General features: G+C 42.7%; 1 protein-coding gene across 1 annotated transcript in view; it reads right to left on the bottom strand.

Annotated features, from left to right (window-relative positions):
* Positions 1-1,449: 1,449 nt before the first annotated feature.
* LOC142549179 (protein yippee-like) overlaps positions 1,450-25,586 on the bottom strand; it is a 31,473-nt gene continuing 7,336 nt past the window's right edge. Inside the window, exon 6 of the mRNA XM_075658006.1 lies at positions 1,450-1,592. The gene's annotated coding sequence lies outside the window, so the exon portion shown is untranslated. The remainder of the gene's footprint in view (positions 1,593-25,586) is intronic.

Genomic DNA, 25,586 nt, shown 5'->3' on the forward strand with positions numbered 1-25,586 from the left:
TCCAGTCCTCATGAGTATTTTTCAGTATGTTAGGGGTATTTTTAATCATGGTTAAACGTCGGTTTAATGTTGGTTCGGTTTAGTACGAAGCCATGATTGAAAAATTAAGTTGTTGGTCATAATAGTCTCGTTTTTGGTTCTATTGTTAAGTTTTGGTCAAGATAAGAATATTTGCATGTGTCACATAATAGAATTAGGTTGCACCAAGCCTGGGAGCGATCCAACTCATCCGGTAAAAAATTAAGGTTATAATTATATTACGTCCATAAAAATATAAAATGTTTATTTTTGAGATATATGCGATATGTCTTGTGGCCACCTTATGTTTATGGGTTTGGAAGTCGGTAGGCGCAACCGAGGACCTCTCCACCCGGTGACTTACGACCGGTTTACGATTATGTATGGGTACGGATATCCAGTCTAAGGGCTGTGGTGATCTCTACCGCCCAGTATGCTGTGGTTTAGTCTGATCAAGCACTCACGTTATGTTATGGGCCACTTGCTTAGAGACATTATCTCTACCAGAAAATTATGATATGATATGACTGAGCTCTATTCAAAGCTTTTACGTATGATTTTCAGATATGTACGTAGTCATAATTATTCATGATACGATTTTCACCATGCGTTTTACGATACCATATTTTGACTTTGCAGGCGATTTTATGATATATTTACTTGTTATTCACGATATATACATGTTGAGTCTTTAGACTCACTAGAATTGATTGTTGTAGGTATTGATGAGGTCGAGACTGCGGGCGGAGACCAGTGAGCTATTTTGGGGCAGCAGTAGTAAACCCGAGGACCTCATGTTTTAGTTTATGCACCTTTTAGCGTTCAAACTAAATTTTATTATGTTGGATTATTTTAAGTTGTTGTTGGAAATACAATGTTGACTTCCGCTGTTATTTTAAAGTTAAAATTATTTACATGTTTATTTTATAAATGAAGCAAGATAATTATTTATTTAGGAAAATTTTAATAATTCCGCTAAAATATGAATACGAAATACGGGCTTTTACACATTTTTTTCGTCAGTTAAAGGTTTTTGGCATCACCTTGGTCGTCTCTCTTTGGTATAATAAGGATTCAGTACCAAAGGATGGTAATAATCTTCCTACCGAAGTCCTTTTACTAAAACATGCTTGTTATTCTAGAGTTTGGATTCTTGTTTGAATATCTTTTAGTGTTACAAAAATTTCTTCTTTTCTTTCAAGGATTTTTTTTCACATATTGTGATACATAATACAACATATTGTCATAATTTTTTACCATCTTTTATATTTCTCTAAGAGAGGAATCTGGTACTATTTTCAAGAAAACTTATTAGATTGAATCATAATTTTACCTTTGGATTCTGATAAGTTATACTTTGCTCATGATATCTAACTTTGATTATATCTTCTTATTTCAAATATTCCAAAGTATTGGAATAAGTTCTGCAAATAATTAATCTCGAACCCGTGTTCGGATCCATATAATTTGAGAAAAATCTCTTCCTTGAACATTTAATTACATAGTAATAATAATTTTTTATGTTTGAAATAATGTTGCATCGGGTCTGATACCATTTCTGGGCCAGTAAATAATCAATCAATAAAATCAACAAATATAAGTTATGTATATTTGTCATTTTTCGCACTGTAGGGAATTTGAACAAAGTTTTTTGAACCTAAGAAAATATAATAAATGTGGCGTTGACGCATTTTAAAAATAACCAAACTCAACCAAATTATACGTAAATATAAACGAATAAAAATCTTAAAATCATCATCATTTGAAAATGTTCATCTGCTCTCAAATCTCATAAATCATAATGCGGAAATCATGCGGTCCTCGGGTCGTGTCACCGCACCAGGCCTGTCTACTCAGAGTTCGGCATGTCCAGTCCCCTCATCATCAAGCTCACCTGCACTACACACACCTAGTGAGTCTAAAGACTCAATACACATGTATCAGGAATAACAAGTACATATACATGGCACACATCAGTGAAAAATACCATAACCAACGTATACTTCGTGAACATAAAATTGTCGTATAAGCTCAAACGTGTCAAAGCATAACTCACCATGTCATCATATACGTATAAATTTTCTTTTCAATTGAATTCAGTTCATTAGTTGTGACTTTCGTATCAGCTCTATCGTATCTGCTATATTCTATGAATCCATCTACGTATAACCATGGTATCGGGCAACGGGGACATCAGCGACAGCATTACCCGTCCACTGAGCCTTGGCCTCAGCTCATCATATCTCATGTCATCGTATATATATACATCGTCAGTCACAACCAATTCTCATCATTCAAAAACATCATCATATTCATTACTTATTAAAAACATTCATATACTTAATTTTTTCCTTAAATAAGGCATGCACCGTATTTATCATAATTTCATAAAAAAAATCATAAACATGATGCATAAACATTTAAAAAATGATAAAATGTGCTCAGAACGCTGCCAGGACCAAAATCTTATCCCGATGGCAAAATGACCATTTTACTCCTGGACCTCTAAAATTTGACCCGAAGCTTATCAAACTCCTTAAAACATCCCAAAATATTTTATAATTATTTCTTAGACGTAAACTCGAGCCGTTTCAAAACTTATCAAATTCGTTTTAAAACTTGGATCGGGGTTACGGTTTTAATCTTAATCAACCTGAAACATTACCAAAAGTTTCCCTACTCAAACCATGTCTTAAATTTACTAAATCAGCTCCTAAAAAATTAATTCCAGACCATCTAAGCTCATGAGAACTAGCCCCAAATTTGGTGGAAAATGTTAGCTATTATCCCTATCAAAACCTCAATACACCAACTCGAAAATTAGCACCCTTAGGCTCCACCAGCTCGCACCAGCCACGAACCAAGCCACCTAGGACCTAGACCACACGGACCCATCTCCATGCAGCCCGTAACAACGCATATGATTTTTAGAACCCAACATCACCTCACCGAGCTTCACCCCTCCCACACGCACGGCTGACTACATGGACGGTCCCAACGATGGTTCAGTCTCCCTGAGCCGTGACACAGACCCACCAGGGTCTGGTCCATACCTCAGTCAGCCTTTGCATCGCCAGCACCACCCCTCACTCGATCTACAGCCCACGCGAGACAAGCCTCCGAGTACACCTCTCGGCCTTTCAACCTACATCAAACCACAACCGATTCTAACCCCAAAATAGCATCTTGACACCATAATCAGCCCCTTAACAACCAGAAACTGCAGCCCCTTGCGCAACAATAAGAAAAACTTGAGTAACAATCATGGAATTTGCAAGAACAATAGTAAAAACCAAAAACTTCTCATGCTCAAGGCTAGATCGAAACTTTTCTCACACAAATGTATACACAACAGCAACATTGGACGTGAATGATGCAGAAACAATGTTACATGGCTTGCCTTGAAGAATTCAACGCAAGAAAGTCGAAGAACGAACGTCGAGAAAGCACCAGAGAACTTTTTCTCGAAGGAAAAGGCTTGGCCGAAGCTTTTCCGCTGTGGGAGTTGCTAAAACCGAGAGAATGAGAGCTGAATGGAGGGGGTGTCGGCTTGTGTAAAGAATATTAGGTTTAGGGTGAGTTTAAGGGGTAATTAAAAAGGATAAGTATTCACTAATGGGCCCTAGGAATTTTTAAAAGAGGTTCCAAGCCCAATAAGCTTAAAAATAGGTCCATTAAGTCCAAACACACTCCCGCAAAAATATTTCATTTTGGTAAGTTTTTTAAAATATTAACCGAATCCTCAAAAAGTCCCCCGCTTCGATAAAATTTGCGTACCGCTGAAAAATATGTTCTGACGAGTAAAAATACCCAACAAAGTCCATTTCATGAAAAATACCTTTAAAACACATTATATTAATTAATAAAATTTAACCATGTAATTAAAATAATTTTCCTGATAATTCCCCAGGTCTCCGTTCCTCGTTCGGGCATGAAATGAAACTTCAAAATCATAGTGAGCGAACTTTTAAAATTTCGTGCAATAAATCCTATCATGCAATAATTATACATAAAATACATAAAAAAATAATTAAACACATAATTAAATAAAATCCTAAATTGCATGCATTCAGGTTAGTGAATTAATTTCCTGGACCTTACAACTCTCCCTCCCTTAAATAAAATTTTGTCCTCGAAACTTAGAACGTACCGAATAACTCCGGTAGCATCTCGGTCTCAGTCTCGGTCTCGGTCTCGGTCTCCCAAGTAGCCTCTTCTTCGGAATGATTCAGCCACTTGACCTTGACCATTTGGATCACCTTGTTCTGGAGCCTCTTCTCATGTTTGTCCAGTATCTAAGTGGGTTTATCCTCGAATGATTAGGTGTGGTGTCAGCTGCAATGGCTCATAGTTCAACACATGTGAAGGATTCGACATGTATTTCCAAAGCATGAAGACGTGGAACACATTATGAACTATCGCTAGATTCGACGGTAATGCAACTCTGTATGCCAGTGTCCCAACTCTCTCTAGGATCTCGAATTGCCCGATGAATCTAGGGCTGAGCTTGCCCTTCTTCCCGAAACTCATCACACCTTTCATCGGTGCGACTTTCACAAAACATGATCCCTTACTGCGAACTCAAGATCTCGCTGCCTCTGATCTGCATAACTCTTCTGACGGCTTTGAGAGGTCCTCATCCTGTCTCGAATCCTGCCCACTAACTCTGTTGTCTACTAGACAATGTCTGGACCCAACTCTGCTCGCTCTCCCACCTCATCCCAATAAACTGGCGACCTACACCTCCTCCCGTAAAGTGCCTCGTATGGTGGACCTATCGATGCCTGGTAGTTGTTGTTGTATGTGAACTCCACAAGAGGTAACTTCGGCTCCCAGCTGCCCTGGAAGTCGATCATGCGAGCTCGGAGTAGGTCCTCCAGAATCTGGATCACCTTCTCTGACTGCCCGTCTGTCTAAGGATGAAAATCAGTACTGAACAATAGCTTTGTATCCAACGCCTGATGGAGACTCTTCCAGAATGCAGACGTGAATCTCGGATCCCTGTCTGACACGATGGACATTGAAATCCCGTGCATTATGACTATCTATCTGATGTACAGCTCTGTGTACTGAGTAAAGGTGAATGTCTTCCTGATCGGTAAGAAATGAGCTGATTTAGTGAGTCGATCGACAATCACCCAAATGACATTGAATCCTCCAGTAGTCCTCGGAAGCCTTGTCACGAAATCCATGGAGATATTCTCCCATTTCCACTCATGAATAGGGAGTGGTCTCAGCTTCCCTGCAGGTCTCTGATGTTCTGCCATGACCTGCTGACAAGTCAAACACTCGGAGACGAATCGCAGATTATCTCGCTTCATGCCCGGCCACCAATAAAGAGTCTGTAGATCCTTATACATCTTCGTACTCCCTGGATGAAAGGAGTACGTGGTGTTGTGGGCCTCGCTCAAGATATCAGCTCGAAGGGAATCACTGTCAGGAACCATAGGCGGTCCCTATATCTGACTATGTCATCCACAACTGTGTACAGTCTCTAGCCCTTAGCCTCGTCCCTCTGTCTCGACTTCTGTAACTGCTTGTCAGAAGTCTGCCCTGCTCGAATTCTGTCTCTCAGAGTCGGCTATACTGTCAGAGTAGCAAGATTTGGGGCCTCGCCCCTGGAATAAACTTCAAGCTCAAATCTCTGATTCTCAGCCTGTAGCGGTCTCTGCACTGACAAATGAGCAATCACTGCGTGCTTCCTGCTCAAAGCGTCCGTAACCACATTAGCCTTACTCGGATGGTAGCTAATTTTACAATCATAGTTCTTCACCAGCTCAAGCCATCTCCTCTGTCGCATATTCATCTCTTTCTGTGTGAAGAAGTACTTCAGGATCTTATGGTTCGTAAAAATCCTGCACTTCTCCCCATACAGATATTGTCTCCAGATCTTCATGGCAAATACCACTGCTGCTAGCTCGAGGTCATGAGTTGGATAATTCTTCTCATGGACCTTCAATTGTCTGGACGCATAGGCTATCACTTTGTCATGCTGCATCAGAACCACGCCCAAACCGAGCTTCGATGCATCTGTATAAACCACAAACTCTCTCTGCCCTAATGGCATAGCTAGTACAGGTGCAGTGGTCAACTCTAGCTTCAATCTGTCAAAGCTCTCCTGAAACACAAATCCCTAGATAAACTTGGCATTCTTCTTCGTCAAGGCGGTCATAGGCACCAGAATAGAAGAGAAGCCCTGGATGAATTTTCGGTAGTAACCTGCTAATCCCAAGAAACTACGGATCTCTGTCACGCTCTTGGGCACTGGCAAATATCTGACTGCCTCGACCTTATTGGGTTCGACCTCTATACCATCCTGAGATACAATGTGGCTCAAGAATGCCACTCTGTCAAGCCAGAACTCACACTTACTGAACTTGGCATACAGTCGCCTATCCTGTAGAGTCTACAGTACTGTCCTCAGGTGATGAATTTGCTCTTCATTGCTCTTCAAATAGATCAGGATATCAGTCAATGAAAACTATGACGAACTGATCCAAGTATGGCTGAAACACGCGATTCATGAGATCCTTGAAGATCGCTAGGCATGTTCATCAGGCCAAAAGGCATCATCATAAACTCATAGTGTCTGTGTCGCGTCCGGAAGGCTGTCTAATGCACATCAGCCTCTCTCACTTTCAGCTTATGGTAACCTGGATCGAAGATCTATCTTTGAGAAAACTGATGCTCCCTGCAGCTGATCAAACAAATCCTCGATCCTCGGCAACAGATACTTATTCTTGACTGTGACCTTGTTCAGCTCTCAGGTAGTCAATGCACAGTCACATGCTGCCATTCCTTCTTTTTGACAAACAGAACTGGTGCACCCCATGGAGAAAAACTAGGGCTAATGAAACTCTTATCTAGCAGATCCTGAGTCTGATCTTTGAGCTCCTTAATCTCTACAGGCGCTAACCGGTAGGGTGATTTAGATATCGGCACTGTGCCTGGCATAAGCTCAATCGAAAAGTCCACATATTTGTCTAGTGGGATGCCTGAAACATCGTCATGGAAAACACCGGAGAACTCCCTGACCACATCAACATCCTCTAGCCTCTGCTCGACTGGCTCAGCCAGTGACACGATGCTGGACAAAAACGCCTGGCATCTTCTCCTCATAAGCTTCCTCGCACATAAGCAGCAAATGATATGCAGCATCTGCTGATGACTAGCTGCCTCAAAAACAAACGGCTTCCCACTGGGCGGTCTGACAGACACTGACCTCTGTCAAAAATCTATGACTGCACCATGAGAAGATAGACAGTCCATCCCCAATACGATGTCGAACTCCGGTAATGGTAGCACTATCAAATCTGCGTACACAATATACTTCTGTAACCGAAGCTCCAATCTCTTCACTATCTGAGAAGTGAACATTTGATCCTCATATGAGATCCATACTCTTAACCCTGAATCCATCGCTACTGGTACGATTTCTAGTCGTTTGACGAAGGATTCAGATATAAACGAATGTGTAGCCCCTGAATCTAGCAATGCATGCGTGGCTACACCTGCAATATATATCCTCCCTACGACAAAACATATCATCAAATCTAATATTGTTGAACTTAAGGAATTTCTTACCGACAATTAACCCAAGATCCTCAAAAATCACTGAATTAACCCAAACATCATTCCCAAAAATTTGAAATTAATCCTCAGAAAAATCAAAAATTGCAGCTTAGCCCCTCAAAATTCGAAAGTTGCAATATGACCCCATAAAAATCATTGGTTCATAAAATTGGTTCCCAATCAAACAATTACATTCTTAGTCTCAACTAGGTGGAGCATGCATCATAATTCCTCTTAAGTTATCAATCCCAATAAATAAATCCCCAAGCAAGCATTAAATCCATGCAATTATGGTGAGATCTTAAACAAAAGGGTTACCAGTAATTAGTGTCGAGTCTGGCTCTGCCTCAGCCTCCTTGGCATGCATCACATAAGCTCGGCCAGTAGTGGGGCCCTTGTTCCTAGGGCAATCCGCTGCTTTATGGCCCACTGTCCGTAAACGAAGCATTTAAAGGTTCCCCACCTGCACTCGCCGAAATTGAACCTGTTACACTGACTGCAAGGCTGGCCGGCCTCTGGCTTAGGTGCCCCTGGCGCCTGAGGAGGTGTCTGCTACTGTTGTGGCCTCCAAAACTGCCCTTGGAGCTCCTTCTGCCTCGGCAGCCCAGTAAACTGCATTTTTCTGCGGCTGGGAACTAGAGTGAGTCTGATGTCGCTTCCTATGCATCTCATGGTCTGTCTTGCAGAGCCTGCTCCGTCTGAAAAGCACAGGCGGTGGCCTTATCATAATCTGCCAGCCTCATCAGCATGATGTCCCGACGAAGGGTGGGTCTCAGTCTATCTAAGAAATGCCTCAGCTTCTGGGCGGCATCTCCCGCTATCATGGGCACAAAATGGCAGCCCCTGTCAAACATGCGGATAAACTCCGCCACAGATAAGTCCCCTGTCGGAGACTCATGAACTCCCTCGTCAGGCGGTGATATGAATCCTCGTACAAATTAAAAGCAAACACAATTAATTAGAATCGCGCCCTCAATTCAATAACGGACAAGGATCGATTATGTTGTCCCGATCTTTTGAAACAAGCAACGATTTGTGATATTCACCTCTAAGCGATTAACAGTTAGCAACAAATATCAACGATAATAACAATCCAATTTCATACGAACCTTCAAAGAATTTGTTTTTGACAATCCGTGCGAAAACAATTGACAAACGCCACAATGATGTAATCTTTGATAAGTTTGATTTTGTGAAGTACAAAGCTGAAATAGCCTTGAATATTGAGAGAAACCTCAAGAAAATTCTTATATCTCTGAATTCTTTCGTTCATGGTCTGATACAATGCATATATAATCAATAAAACATGAAAAATTAGTGTAAAAAGTCATAACAAAAGTTGTCTAGCAAGTTTGACACGGCAGTGCACGCGGTGGCGAGACTTCTCGTGCGATGGCGGGCGGCATTCTGCCTTGCACCAGCCCGGGGCGCGCGGCAGTGCCGGTTCAGGCGCGCATGCGCGCGTGCTGCTGTCCTCATGATCATTTAGCACTTGAATTACATTCCAAACACATCCATCATTGTGTCCATGTTCCTCAAGCTCCTCTAATTTAGACACCCAATTTGGATTACTTCCTTGGTAGCTCACCATGAATCCTTGAAGTGCTTCTTTAAACTTCTTGCTACGTCCCCTCGTTATAGGTCCTTCGGGCAACTTCAACGACTCCCATGACTTCTTTGGTGCTTGACCAACCACGTTTGCATCATCCTCCCCTTCTTGAAAAGGATTTGTCCTCAAATCTTGATCATCTCCTACATCAAACAACGAAACATCACTAACATTAAAAGTGAAACTGACACTGTACTCAGCTGATAAATCTAGTTTGTAGACATTGTCGTTAATCCTTTCAAGCACTTGAAATGGTCCATCACCCCTAGGTAAGAGCTTCGAACGTCGCTTCACTGGAAATCTTTCCTTCCTTAAGTGCAACCACACCCAATCTCCCTTTTCAAAAACCATCTTCTTCCTCCCCTTGTTGGCTTGCTTCGTGTATTGTAAGTTTTTCTTCTCGATGTTAGCCTTGACCTTCTCATGTAAACTCTTAACAAATTCAGCCTTCTTCTTGCAATCCATGTTTAACCTTTCACTCACAGGCAAAGACATCAAATCCAAAAGAGTTAAATGATTAAAACCATAAACAATCTCAAATGGTAAATAATTCGTAGTAGTGACTTCATTGCATGATTATTTTAAATGCATTTATTTGAAGTTAATTATTCATTATTTCAGTTCAGTAGTTTGATTTTTAGCATTTCAGTTATTTCAGTGAGGCCGGACTAGAGTTGGAGTTTTGAGATAGAATTTAAGATTTGAGAAATATTTCCAGAAGTTAATTTAGCTAGCAAGTAAGTTCATTTAAGTTAAAAAGAAGTTTAAGGAATTATTTAAGTTAGTTGAGGATTTTAATTTAATTATTGGAGGTGATTAAGAAATGAGCTCATTTAAGTTACTTAATTAAGGGGTTAGTTCACTAAATTAATTAAAGGATTAGTAAGGCTTTTAAGGGTTATTAAATTACTAGATAATCAATTTTCCCCCTACCATTTATCATGCATTTTCGGCCACACCCCTAGAAGAACAAACTAGGACTTGCCAACTCACCTTTGACCCATTCTTGGTTGATTAGCATGCTAATTATTTTAGCTATTTTTCCACCTTAATTAATTAATACTAGACCACTATCCTAACCCTTGTTTGGCATGATAAAATCGGCCACTATAGTCTAGAATCACCCAAGAGATCATTTGATAGCAATTCAAAATTCAAAATTCAAATTTGGGAAGACTTGGTCTTGATATGATCCTATTTTTGTGCACCCTTCTCCTCACCTTCATAACCATCACTCCCCCTCCACCTCCACCGAAAATAAGACCCCTTTTCAGTAGAAAAAACGTGAATAACAGCTAGGGAGAAAGGGAGAAAAATCGAGAGCCAAGAAAGGTAGAGAAGCAAGCCACTCCGTCTCCTCCGCGCCGTCTCGTCTCTTCTTTTCGTTTTCTTTCGAAACGAAACCAGGCATGTCTAGATTTCTTTCAAACCTCAATCAAGTCATATTATCATTTATTTTTCAGTACATGATCATGTTGTAGCAAGCAAAAATCGAGATCCATGTCAAAATATTTTGGAAAACACATGCAGAATTTTCGACTTCCCTTGACAAGCTTCACGTTTTTCTGAGTTTTGATGGTTTCAGGTATTGGATCGACTCCAGGCTCCCAAGGCGGCTCGTATACATGTAGTAGGATGCATTAGGACCATGTTGGTCCATTCAAACCAGCCCCATGCTTTCTGGAAAACCGAAATGATAGCAAGTTCCCCATAAGTGCAGAAATGTGATTCGAAAATTCAGTTTGGATGTCAAGGAGGAAGGATCTGATCTTGGCTGCCCCAAGGGCCTTTAGCCATGGTTGGATCACTTCCCTAGCATGTCTAAGACGTGACTAAGTCGCCCTTTTGGTGGCTTGGTCCATGGCTCATCGGTTTTTAAATAATCAACAAGAACAGCCCCTTTCCCCATTCGGCCCTTCCATTTTTCAGCATATGGTTTCGTTTCTTTTGTTGCTTGGTGTGGATCTTGGTTGGCCTATGGCCCTTAGCCACGGTTCATATCATGCTCCTAGATGTCTAGATCGTGCCATGGTCAATCAAATGGCCACTGGAACGACGCAAGACATCGATCATAGCATAAACACTACACACGCACGCATGAGGGCCCTCGGTGAGAACTTTCGGGTGGTTGCTGGAATGAGGCGAATTGTGGCTGGCCTAGGGCCCTTAGCCATGGTTCAAATCATTCCTTGGGATGTTGGTAAGAGTCTCTGGTCGGTGGTTCACGCCCCTAATGGCCGATAGTCTCGAAACCAACGCAAGTCTTGTAGTTGCGCAGCTGCTGGAAATTACAGCAAGTTGCTGTGTCGTTTAGAAGGCTCGTTTGAGTTCTTGGTTGGCTTTTAGCCCATGGCCTTGGACTGGACAGTGCCTCATTGAGTTGGGAAGGTCATGTTTTTGACCGTTTGTCATTCGGATCATTTTCGAGGTCGTACAAGAATTTACGGTGCAATGTGCCAAATTGACTCTCGAAAGAGCGTTTCGTGTTTTGGCCTCCATTCCACCTAGATTTCGACCCTATCATTTTAGGAACATTATTTTATGATTTTTCAGCGTATTTTAATCATGACTATACGTCGGTTCAGTGTCGGTTAAGGTTGGCTCGGAGTCATGATTAAATGCGAAGTCATTAGGCGTCATAGTCGCATCTTTTGAACGTAAATTGCATAGTTGGTCATGTTTAAGCTATTGCATATTTTTCATGGCACAGTTAGGTTGCAGCGAGCCTGAGAACGATCCAATCCAATCCAGTTGGTAAAATTACAGGAATTTTCATTACGCCAATTAATTATTTTACGTGCATTAAACAGAAAATGATTATTTTTGAGATTTATGCGATATGGCTTGTGGTTCATTCACTATGTGGGAGTGTTATTTTTATACGGTCGCCAGTGACCGATCAGTTCAGTATGGTACCACCCGGTCGCCAGTGACCGGCCAGCTCAGTTCAGTTTCAGCCTCCCCGGTAGCCAGTTACCGATCAGTTCAGCTTAGTGCAGTGGCCACAGGCGTAAAACATAATCTCAACAGAAAATTTTACCAGATATTTCAGTACAGGCTCCAAGGAGCAAATATTTTTACAGTGATTTCCAGTTCAGTTATGCACGTATTATAATTGCTCAGTACAGATTATTTTCAGTATGCCTCAGGACAGGATATTTTATCCCATGCATATTTTAAATTCAGATTTTTACTCGTTACCTGGGATTTATGCATGCTGAGTCTTTAGGCTCACTAGACTTGATTGTTGTAGGTACTGATGAGGCCAGGGCCGAGGGCGGGGACCAGTGAGCCAGCTTGGGTCGGCAGTAGTGGCACCCGAGGACCTCAGTGCAGCAGTTGTTATGTTATTCCGCAAACAATTTTTATCAGTTGTTGGATATTTTTAAATCGTTGTTGTTGGCAAAACTTTGATTTTCTTCCGCTGCAATATTTTGAAATATTGAACTTGATTCACCAGTGATTTTATGAATGAGGCCATTTGAGTTCTTTTAAAAATAAAATTTTTAATTTTCCGCAAATTTTCAAGAAAGGAGTTTTAGGCCCTTCACAGTTGGTATCAGAGCCAGGTTCTGTATAGGGTTTCACTACTACTGACCGCGAGAATCTCACGAAGCCACGCCTTTGGTCTGTAAGTTTTTCAGTTCAGCATTTTGTTCAGCATTTCAGTTATAGCATGAATTATTTTGTCAGCATGCTTCCAGATTTTGAGTATTTCAGTAATAAATTATGGAATTATGCATGTTAGTTACGTATGGGTTATGTTGGAACAGTATGCCCCCTAGACGCATTTTAGAGCGCAACAGAGAGGAGGAGCCTCGCCGAGAAGACAGGGAGGAGCGTAGACAGGAGGGAGACCTACCACCTCCTCCACCGCCCCCACCGGACATGAGTGCCCAGATGTTAGCTGGGATGGCACAGTTCTTCGCACAGTTTGTGGGGGGCAATGCCGCAGCCGTAGCCGCAGCCGCAGCCAGGCCGACAGGGCCCGAGGCTGTTTATGAGCGATTCATGAAGATGCGCCCGAAGGAATTCTCTGGGGCATCTGACCCCATGGTTGCCGAGGGATGGATCAAATCCCTCGAGGTTATCTTCGATTTTATGGAGCTGGAGGACGCAGACCGAGTCCGATGTGCCACCTACCTGTTCACTGGAGACGCCCGCTTATGGTGGGAAGGAGCTTCGGTAGCCCTGACATTGGCTACACTTTCTTGGACCCGCTTTACGGAGGTTTTCTACTCCAAGTATTTTGCTGAGGAGGTTCGCACCAGGCTGACCACCGAGTTCATGAGTCTGAGACAAGGGGATATGTCGGTTACGGAGTTTATCCGTAAGTTCGAGAGGGGCTGTCACTTTGTGCCCCTGATAGCGAATGATGCCAAAGCCAAGCTGATGCATTTCCTGGTGGGTTTACGGCCGATCTTGCGCCGGGATGTTAGGGTATCTGACCCTGCTACTTATGAGATTGCCGTCTCCAAGGCCTTAGCCGCAGAGCAGGATCTGCGGGATATCGAGAGGGATCGCCAGGGCAAGCGCCCAGTCCAGGCACCGCACCGCCCTCCTCCTCATCAGCATCAGCAGCAGAATAAGAGGCCTTTTCATGGACCGCCCAGGAACCGAGGCCAGCAGCAGCAGCGGGGACGCCCAGCCCCGAGGACTCAGGAGCACCCAGTCTGTCCCAGGTGCTCACATCGCCATCCTGGAGCATGTATGGCTGGCTCAGGAAAGTGTTTTAAGTGTGGCAGTCCAGACCACATGTTGCTGCAGTGTCCTCAGAGGAATCTGCCTACCCAAGGCAGAGTTTTTGCTCTCCATGCCGCGGAAACCAACCCGGAGACGATGTTGTTGACAGGTACCTTTAAACTTTAAGCTATTATTCGAATTTCCGCGTTTTGGGAATCGGGATTTAGATTTTGAACTTAGAACTGTTATAGGATTGCATGCTCTACTCAGATTTATTTCGGGGAAATTAAGCTAGAGGAACCTAGACCTTTGCATGTCTATAAGTTTAGATCTTGTAGTGGGATTCAACTTAGAGCTCCGCTCTTTCAGGGAGAATTTTTATATCTGGTTCCGCTACCAAGGCCTTGATAGATTCAGGGGCCACTCACTCGTTTATTTCGGAGGTCTTTGCAAACTTTCTCAAGATCCAGACCATTGGGCTAGATACAGCCTTTTCAGTAGTGTTGCCGTCAGGCGAGGAGATGGCAGCTACCAATGTTATCCGAGATATAGACCTTGAGCTGCACGGTAATCTTGTTTATGCGGATCTGATCGTGCTACCGATGCCGGAATTTGACATCATCCTAGGGATGGACTGGCTATTGAGGAACAGAGTGTTGATAGACTTCCAGAGGAGATCTGTTCTTGTCCGACCGCCTGGAATGGAGCAGTTCTTATTTGAGCCGGACAGGTACTTTCCTTTACCGCGCATTATTCCTTATGTTCAGGCTAGGAAGCTCATGCATAGAGGGTGTCGGGCATTTCTAGCAACCTTTTTATCTGTCCCCGAGGAACCCAGCCAGTCAGCCTCAGATGTTCCGATAGTTAGAGATTTCTTAGACGTTTTTCCCGAAGACGTCTCTGGTATGCCACCAGAGAGAGAGGTGGAGTTTTCCATTGAGCTTATGCCAGGTACGGCTCCGATATCCAAAGCGCCGTACCGACTAGCACCGACAGAGATGGCAGAGCTTAAGAAGCAGATCCAGGAACTTCTCGACAAGGAGTTCATTCGCCCGAGCTTTTCTCCATGGGGCGCGCCAGTCTTATTCGTGAAAAAGAAGGATGGCTCGATGAGGCTTTGCATTGACTACAGGGAGTTGAACAGGGTTACAGTGAAGAATAAATACCCACTGCCGAGGATTGAGGATCTGTTTGACCAGTTGCAGGGAGCTTCGATTTTCTCCAAGATAGATCTGCGTTCTGGTTATCACCAGTTGAGGGTGAGAGGTGCTGATGTTTCGAAGACAGCTTTCAGGACTCGTTATGGTCACTACGAGTTCCTTGTGATGCCGTTCGGTCTGACGAATGCGCCAGCGATCTTCATGGATCTCATGAATCGCGTATTTCAGCCGTACCTCGACCAGTTTGTGATAGTGTTCATAGATGACATTCTCGTCTACTCCAAGAGTCGGGAGGAGCACAGCAGGCATCTGACCACAGTGTTGCAGACATTGCAGAAACATAAACTATTCGCAAAGTTCAGTAAGTGCGAATTCTGGTTAGAGAAGGTGGCGTTCTTGGGCCACAATGTTTCTAGCAGTGGTATTGAGGTAGACCCGGCGAAAGTTGTAGCAGTCAGAGATTGGGTTGTGCCTCAGAATGCATCAGAGATCCGCAGTTTTCTTGGGCTAGCAGGATATTACAGGAAATTCATCCAGGGATTCTCCTCTATCGCCGTTCCACTCACAGCACTGACAAAGAAAAATGTGAAGTTTGTGTGGAGCAAGGAGTGTCAGAAGAGCTTCGATACTTTGAAGCAAGCTCTTATCTCAGCACCCGTTTTGGCTGTACCGTCAGGATCTGGTGAGTTTGTCCTTTATACCGATGCTTCGAAGCTTGGTTTAGGTGCAGTTTTGATGCAGCATGGGAGAGTGATAGCGTATGCTTCTCGACAGCTGAAAATCCACGAGAAGAACTACCCCACCCATGATCTGGAGTTAGCGGCCGTAGTTTTTGCTTTGAAGATTTGGAGGCACTATCTTTATGGAGAGAAGTGTCAGATCTTTACCGACCATAAGAGCCTCAAGTATTTCTTTACGCAGAAGGAGCTGAACATGCGTCAGAGGCGTTGGTTGGAGCTTGTGAAAGACTACGATTGTGACATTAGCTACCACCCGGGTAAAGCTAATGTAGTTGCGGATGCTTTGAGCAGGAAAGTCGCAGTGATGGCTCATTTGACGATGCAGAAACCTCTTCAGATTGAGATGCAGAGGTTTGATCTTGAGACTTACCCTCGAGGTAGAGTTCCTCGGTTATCTACCTTTACTATCCAGTCCTCTCTTATTGACCGTATTCGCAGCGGTCAGGCAGCAGATGAGCAGTTGGCACAGTGGAAGAAGAGAGATGAAGCTAAGGGCAGTGTTTTGTATTCAGTCAGCGACGGTATTGTGAGATACCGAGATAGGATATGGGTTCCTAGCAGTGATTCTATCCGAGCAGACATCTTATCAGAGGCCCATACGTCCCCGTACTCCATTCACCCTGGGAGTACGAAGATGTACAAAGATCTGCAGCTATTGTATTGGTGGCCAGGGATGAAGAAGGACATCAGGCGTTTTGTATCCGAGTGCCTGACTTGCCAGTTAGTGAAGGCCGAGCATCAGAGACCAGCAGGTTTGCTCAAGCCTCTTCCTATTCCCGAGTGGAAGTGGGAGAACATTACCATGGACTTTGTGACCGGATTGCCGAGGTCAGCCAGAGGATCGAATGCTATCTGGGTGATTGTAGATCGTCTTACCAAATCAGCGCACTTCTTGCCTATTAAGACGACTTTCACCATGGTTCAGTATGCAGAGCTGTATATCCGAGAGATAGTCCGACTCCACGGTATTCCAGTTTCTATCGTATCCGACAGAGATCCCAGATTCACTTCCTCGTTTTGGAAGAGTTTGCATTCGACTTTGGGTACGAGGTTGCTGTTTAGCACAGCTTTCCATCCGCAGACAGATGGACAGTCGGAGCGAGTTATTCAGATCTTAGAGGATCTTCTCCGTGCTTGCGTCATTGATTTCTCTGGGAGTTGGGAGTCGAACTTACCATTGGTAGAGTTCACCTATAACAACAGTTTCCAATCGTCTATAGGTATGGCTCCGTATGAAGCGCTGTATGGCCGCAAGTGTAGATCTCCTGTTCATTGGGATGAAGTAGGAGAGAGAGCAGAGTTGGGTCCAGAGATTGTTCAGCAGGCAGCTGATGTAGTAGTCAAGATCCGTGATAGGATGAGGACTGCCCAGAGCCGACCTCTCTTAGTACGGTGTGTTTCGGGGACGAACCAAGCGGAAGCTGGTGGGCATGTGAGGCCCGGGGCCGAAGAGGGCGGGGGGTGATCGCCGGTGCCATCAGTTGCACGGACAATGAGCGGCTCCTGGCAGGCTTCTAGGTGAAGGGAACATGAATGAACCGAACCACACGGGAATGAGAGGGATTCCGAGGCTGTTCAATGTAATGGACTGTACAGTTGAAGAGGGCTTAAAAGATTTGATTTGTACTACTCATATCACGAAGGTGCATCTTCTTTTCGGTAGCTCATCACATAAGAACTCCAAGTTAAGCGTGCTTGACTTGGGGCAATTTTGGGATGGGTGACCTCCTGGGAAGTTTCCCAGGGTGCGTGTGAGTGAGGACATAAGCACGCTGGAAAGACTCGTCGTGGTACAGTGAGGACAGTCGTCGAATCTGGGGCGTTACAGAATACATGCTACGATTATAAGCAAACTCAACAAATGACAAGCAATCTTCTCAATTTTTCAAGTTCTTTTTAAGTATAGCACGCAAAAGTGTTCCTAGAGTCCTATTAACATTTCAGTTTGTCCATCCGTTTGAGGATGACATGTAGTAGAAAACAACAGTTTTGTGCCAAGTTTAGCCCACAAAGTTTTTCAAAAGCAACTCAAAAATTTAACATCACGGTTAGATACAATAGTCCTAGGCATACCATGCAACCTAAAGATTTCCTTAAAGAACAAATCCGCAATGTTTGGATGCATCATCGGTTTTATGACAAGCAATAAAATGTGTCATCTTAGAGAATATATCAACAACAACAAATATTGAATCTCTCCGCTTCTTAGTCCTAGGCAACCCCAAAACAAAGTCAATAGAAATATCAACCCAATGTTCACTAGGAACAGGAAGTGGTGTATACAATCCATATGGTTGTGTTCTCGACTTAACTTGTCTACAAGTTATGCACCTTTCACAAACACGTTCAACATCACGTTTCATATGTGGCCAATAAAAATGTTCATGCAAAGAACTCAAAGTTTTAGCCACACCAAAGTGTCCCATCAAATCACCTCCACGTGCCTCCCTCACAATTAATTCATGAATTAATGACTTAGGAATGCACAATCTATCTTCTCTAAATAAAAACCCATTATGCAAATAAAATTTATCATGTGGACTATGCATGCATTTTTCAAATATCTCCTTTAGATCCTCATCCAACAAATACAACTCTTTCACATGCTCAAACCCCAAAATTTTCGACTCCAAGGTAGAGATTAGTACATACCTCCATGATAGTGCGTCGGCCACTACATTTTTCTTACCTTGTTTGTACTTGATTATTTAGGGGAATGTTCCTATGAGCGCCACCCACTTGGCATGCCGTTTGTTCAGTTTCTGTTGTCCCCTAAGTTGCTTTAGAGACTCATGATCCGTATGGATCACAAACTCCTTAGCCCTCAAGTAGTATTGCCACATCTCCAAAGTCCTCACAAGCGCTTACAACTCCTTGTCATATGTTGGATAGTTCAGCGCTTGCTCCATTGAGTTTCTCACTAAAGTACGCCACTGATCGTCCTCTTTGCATCAAAACCCCACCAATACCTACACCTGAAGCATCACATTCAATTTCAAAAGTATAAGAAAAATCAGGCAAAACCCGTAAAGGAGCATTAATTAATTTTTGTTTAATAATATTAAAAGACTTCTCTTGCTCCTCGTCCCAATGAATGGAACATTTTTTTTAATCACCGCCGTCATCGGTGCTGCCAGTGTGCTGAAATTCTTTACAAACCTCATATAGAAGCTTGCAAGATCATGAAAACTTCGGACTTGACCAACAGTAGCAGGAGTTGGCCAATCTATAATAGCACTTACCTTATCTTCATCCACTTGTATTCCCTGTGAGCTTACCACAAAACCAAGAAAGACAAGCTTGCTTGTACAAAAATCATATTTATTTAAGTTAGCATACAAATTTTCAGCCATTAGTGTGATTAGCACAAGTCTCAAGTGGTTAACATGCTCATCCAAGTTTTTGCTATACACTAGGATAACATCAAAATAAACCACAACAAACTTTCCTATATGTGCACGCAAAACATGATTCATTAACCTCATAAAGGTGCTAAGAGCGTTAGTTAAGCCAAAGGGCATGACCATCCACTCATATAACCCATATTTGGTTTTAAAAGCAGTTTTCCACTCATCACCTTCTCTCATTCTAATTTGGTGATAACCACTCTTCAAATCAATTTTGCTAAAGATACAAGCACCATGCAATTCATGTAACATATCATCTAGTTTAGGTATGAGATGCCTATACTTAATGGTTATGTTATTGATTGCTCTACAATCAACACACATACGCCATGAGCCATCTTTCTTAGGAACTAGTAAAACAGGTACAGCACAGGGTGACATGGACTCACGCAGAAAACCCCTATCTAACAACTCACTTACCTGCCGCTGAAGTTCCTTAGTCTCCTCCGGATTGCTCCTATAGGCTGGACGATTTGGCAATGCACTCCCCGGCACGAAATCGATTTGGTGCTTGATTCCCCTCAATGGTGGTAAGCCTTGAGGTAACTCTTCCGGAAACACATCTTCAAATTCCTGCAAAAGTGAAACAACAATGCTCGGAAGGGACCTGGCTATGTCACTTGTGTTAAGGAGAATCTCCTTGTAAAGAATCAACACAAGTGGTTCATGTGTGTGCATTAAATGTTTCATCTCACCTTTTTGGGCCATATATGTTTTCTTTTTTGCCTCTTTCCTCTCATTTTCTTTCCTCTCAATTTCTTTCCTCTCTTTTTTGTTTTGTATGGCTATCTCACCTTTTTTATCTCTCTTTCTTTCAGCCATCTCATCTTTTTTTTCAAGGGTCATCTCACTCTTTTTTTCGGCCTCTTCTCTCATTTTTTTTTCAATTGGTCCTCCAACACTTGTTTTGGGGACAAAGGAAGTAAAACAACAGTTTCTTTCTTGAGTACAAAAGAATATCTATTCTTAAACCCATCATGTGTAACTTGTTTATCATATTGCCATGGTCTCCCTAGCAAAATATGACAAGCATGCATTGGTACCACATCACAAAACACCTCATCAACATACTTCCTAATCGAAAATGCCACCAAGACTTGTTTGTTTACTTTCATTTCAGCACAGTCATTCAACCACTGTAGCCTATATGATTGAGGATGCTTTATCGTAGGTATACCCAACTTTTCTACCATCTCAATACTAGCCACATTGGTGCAACTTTCTCCATCTATAATAATGTTGCAAACCTTGCCACTGACAAAACATCTAGAATGGAACAAGTTTTCTCGCTGGTTAGTCTCCTCTTCCTTGACTTGGGCACTCATGATACGCCACTAAAGCCTCACCCACAACTGCCTCATATCCCTCGTCAGGATCCTCTAACGCAGGCGTCTCATCTTCATCCTCTCCATCATCTCCCTCACTATGAGATTCATACTCCCCATAAGTATGCAACACCATCACCCTTCTATTGGGACATTGGCTAGCAATATGTCCAACTCCTTGACACCTAAAACATTTGATATCTCTAGAACGATTAATAGGAGTTTCGAATTTACCTCGCACTCCATGCTTAGGCACCTCCTGTTTAATGTCAACTTTGGTCTTGGCCACAACCTTTCCTTCTTCACGTTTAACAACGTTGGAACGCCAAGGTGTTGATGCATTCCCCACTTGAGTGGTGCGACCAACTCCTCTCCTCTTGAGTTGTTGCTCCACTTTTATCGCCATCTGCACCATCTCATCTATATCCAAGTAGTGCCTAAGCTCCACTTGGTCTTGAATCTCCCTGTTCAAACCACACAGGAAACGAGCCATAGTAGCCTCACGATCCTCCTCTATGTTTGCTCTAATCATGACAACTTCCAACTCTTTATAGTAGTCCTCAACACTCTTCACACCCTGTCTCAAAGTTTGTAACCTCTTAAACATTTCTCTATAGTAGTGATTTGGTGCAAACCTCTTCCTCATTACGCTCTTCATCTCAGCCCAAGTTTCTACAGGCCTCTCATTGCATCTTCTCTTAGCGGTCAATAATTGATCCCACCAAATAAGTGCATAATCAACAAACTCAACCTCTGCCAACCTAACCTTTTTGAGTTCAAAATATTAGTGACAATCAAAAACAAATTCAACTCGCTTTTTCCCATTCTAAATAATCCTCTGGTTCTGACTTACCATGTAACGACGGAATTTTCATCTTAATACTACCTATGTTACCATCTTCCCTATTCCCATCATCTTACCTACCCCGTACAGCTTCTCTTCTTCCTCTACCAAACCCTCTACCTCTTCCGTTCCTACCCAGTTCTCGTTTTGACTCTCCTCTTCTCCTCTCAAATCATATTCTTCCTCTTCTTCTTCGCCTCTACCCAAACCTTTAGGCCTAGATTTATTTTCACTATTACTAACCTCAAGCCTATCCAACCTCTCATGTAAACGATCCAACTCGGCCCTCATCATCCTAGTAAAATGACCAAATAACGCCTCCATTTGGACCTTAGACGACCCCTGGTTCGAACTATCTCCTACTTCCCTCTCCATTTTACTTTCAAATTTTGTACCTGCAAGAAAATGTTAGTAGAAATAAAAGATATTCCTCACCCAAATTCTCACGATCACTCCAAAGAAATAACGCTCGCACTCAAATGTTTTCACTCGAATGTGATAGTTCTCTCGAAAGTGTGATCAATCTTTATATTTGTATATCAAACTAACAAGATTCAACTCGTGGACACTTGCAACTGTCTCACTTGAACTGCGCAAAACCAAGAACGCTAGATTAACGCAGATTTTACAACAATACAAAGGATAACACAGATCTGAAAACAGAAACGAAAGTATAACACAGATCTGAAAACAGAACAAAATTTTAGAAAGATCTGAAAATAAAAACGAAAGGATAACACAGATCTGAGAACAGAACGAGATTTTAGATAGATCTGAAAATAGCAATGATAACTTACTTGAATCAAAGAGAACCAAATGCTCTGATACCAAATGATACGAATCCTCGTATGAATTAAAAGCAAACACGATTAATTAGAATCGCGTCCTCAATTCAATAACGAACAAGGATCGATTATGTTGTCCCGATCTTTTGAAAGAAGCAACGATTTGTGATATTCACCTCTAAGCGATTAACACTTAGCAACAAATATCAATGATAATAACAATCGAATTTCATACGAACCTTCAAAGAACTTGTTTTTGACAATCCGTGCGAAAACAATTGACAAACGCCACAAAGATGGAATCTTTGATAAGTTTGATTTGTGAAGTACAAAGCTAAAATAGCCTTGAATATTGAGAGAAACCTCAAGAAAATTCTTATATCTCTGAATTCTTTCGTTCATGGTATGATACAATGCATATATAATCCATAAAACATGAAAACGTAGTGTAAAAAGTCATAACAAAAGTTGTCTAGCAAGTTTGACACGGCAGTGCGCGCGGTGGCGCGATGGCGCGCGGCATTTTGCCTTGCACCAGCCCGGGGCGCGCGGCAGTGCCGGTTCACGCGCGATGGCGCATGCAGAGCACGCGGCAGGGCCGGTTCAGGCGCGCATGCGCGCGCGCGGCTACGTTCCTTCTGGCGCGGGTGCGCGCGTGCTGCTGTCCTCTTGGTCATTTAGCACTTGAATTACATTCCAAACACTTCCATCATTGTGTCCATGTTCCTCAAGATCCTCTAATTTAGACACCCAATTTGGATGACTTCCTTGGTAGCTCACCATGAATCCTTGAGGTGCCTATTTAAACTTCTTGCTACGTCCCCTCGTTATAGGTCCTTCGGGCAACTCCAACGACTCCCATGCCTTCTTTGGTGCTTGACCAACCACGTTTGCATCATCCTCCCCTTTTTGAAAAAGATCTGAAAATAAAAACGAAAGGATAACACAGATCTGAGAACAGAACGAAATTTTAGACAGATCTAAAAATAGCAACGATAACTTACTTGAATCAAAGAGAACCAAATGCTCAGATACCAAATGATACGAATCCTCGTACGAATTAAAAGCAAACACGATTAATTAGAATCGCGCCATCAATTCAATAACGAACAAGGATCGATTATGTTATCCCGATCTTTTGAAACAAGCAACGATTTGTGATATTCACCTCTAAGCGATCAACACTTAGCAACAAATATCAACGATAATAACAATCGAATTTCATACGAACCTTCAAAGAACTTGTTTTTGACAATCCGTGCGAAAACAATTGACAAACGCCACAAAGATGGAATCTTTGATAAGTTTGATTTTGTGAAGTACAAAGCTAAAATAGCCTTGAATATTGAGAGAAACCTCAAGAAAATTCTTATATCTTTGAATTCTTTCGTTCATGGTCTGATACAATGCATATATAATCAATAAAACATGAAAATGTAGTGTAAAAGTCATAACAAAAGTTGTCTAGCAAGTTTGAAACGGCAGTGCGTGCGGTGACGCAACTTCTCGCGCGATGGCGCTCGGCATTCTGCCTTGCACCAGCCCGGGGCGCGCGGCAGCGCCGGTTCACGCGTGATGGCGCGTGCGGAGCGCGCGGCAGCGCTGGTTCAGGCGCGCATGCGCGCGCGCGGCTACGCCGCTTCTGGCGTAGGTGCGCGCGTGCTGCTGTCCTCATGGTCATTTAGCACTTGAATTACATTTCAAACACTTCCATCATTGTGTCCATGTTCCTCAAGCTCCTTTAATTTATACACCCAATTTGGATGACTTCCTTGGTAGCTCACCATGAATCCTTGAAGTGCTTCTTTAAACTTCTTGCTACGTCCCCTCGTTATAGGTCCTTCGGGCAACTCCAACGACTCCCATGCCTTCTTTGGTGCTTGACCAACCACGTTTGCATCAGGCGGTCCCTGACGTCAGCTGGGAAATAATTCCCGAAGAACATCTCCCTAAACCTGGCCCAAGTGAGAGTAGCCACATCGCTGCATGTGCAGCTCCCTCCCACCAAAGGGACGCGTCATCCCTCAGCATATAAATGGCGCACCTGGACCGGTCGGCATCCCTCATCTGAAGGTACTCAAAATTCAACTCCAGAGACCTAATCCATCCCTCTGCCACGAATGGATCGATGGTACCCCCGAACTCCTTCGGGTTAAGCCGACGGAACTGCTCAAAAACATCTGTCTGCTGACGGGGTGCCTGCTGGCCCAGCTGGGCCTGCTCCATGAGCCTCACTATCCCCTCAATTACTCGTGTAGCTGGTTCCCCTGGCGGTGGTGGTGGAGGTCCTCTGCCTCCTCCAGGAATCTCATCCTGCCTATCTATACTGGGAGCACATCTGGGAGGCATATCTGAATACTGTCCAATTTATAAACGTAACTCATCATGCTATTAATCTAGTTTTTTTAAAACATTTAATCTCCAAAACATATAAACAGCTCAACATGTACTGTAAAACATATATCATGTAAACACACAGGTGATAACATTAAAAACATTTAAAACATACAAGCTTATAGACTTGAGGTTTGAACACTGAGCGGCAGAAGCTGGCGGTGGCACAACCTTATACAGGACCCTTGTTCTGATATGAACTGTAGCGTCTACTCATTTAAAAGTGCGAAAATATTTTTTTTAAAAAAAAACTCACATTTTCGAATTTGCATTTACGTGTTTGGCATGCATGCGCCCTACTGAAAAATATAGCATTTTAAAAATGATCTTAAATATTTGACAGTAAAACTAATGCAGTTTAAAAATAATCAAACTCATCCAAATTATACGTAAACATAAACGAATAAAAATCTTAAATCACAATCATATGAAAATGTTCATCTCCTCTCAAATCTCATAAATCATAAATCATAATGCGGAAAACATGCGCTCCTCGGGTAGTGTCACCGCACCAGGCCTGCCTACTCATATTTCGGCATCTCTAGTCCCCTCATCATCAAGCTCACCTGCATCATACACACCTAGTGAGTCTAAAGACTCAACACACCTGTACCAGGAATAACAAGTACATATACAGGACACACATCAGTGAAAAATATCATAATCAACGTATACTTCGTGAATTTTAAATCATAAACATAAACGTGTCGTATAAGCTCAAACGTGTCAAATCAAACTCATCATGTCATCATATATGTATACATTTTCTTTTCAATTGAATTCAGTTCATTAGTTGTGATTTTCGTATCAGCTATATCGTATCAGCTCTATTCGATAGATCCATCTTTGCATAACCACGGTACCGGGCGACTAGGACATCAGCGATATCATTATCTGACCACTGAGCCTTGGCCTCAGCTCATCATATCTCATGTCATCGTATATATATACATCGTCAGTCACAACCAATTCACATCCTTCAAAAACATCATCATATTCACTACTTATTAAAAACATGCATATACGTAACTTTTTCCTTAAAACCAAGC

Source organism: Primulina tabacum, chromosome 6 (assembly GCF_025594145.1).
Source record: "Primulina tabacum isolate GXHZ01 chromosome 6, ASM2559414v2, whole genome shotgun sequence".
Taxonomy (NCBI): Eukaryota; Viridiplantae; Streptophyta; class Magnoliopsida; order Lamiales; family Gesneriaceae; genus Primulina; species Primulina tabacum.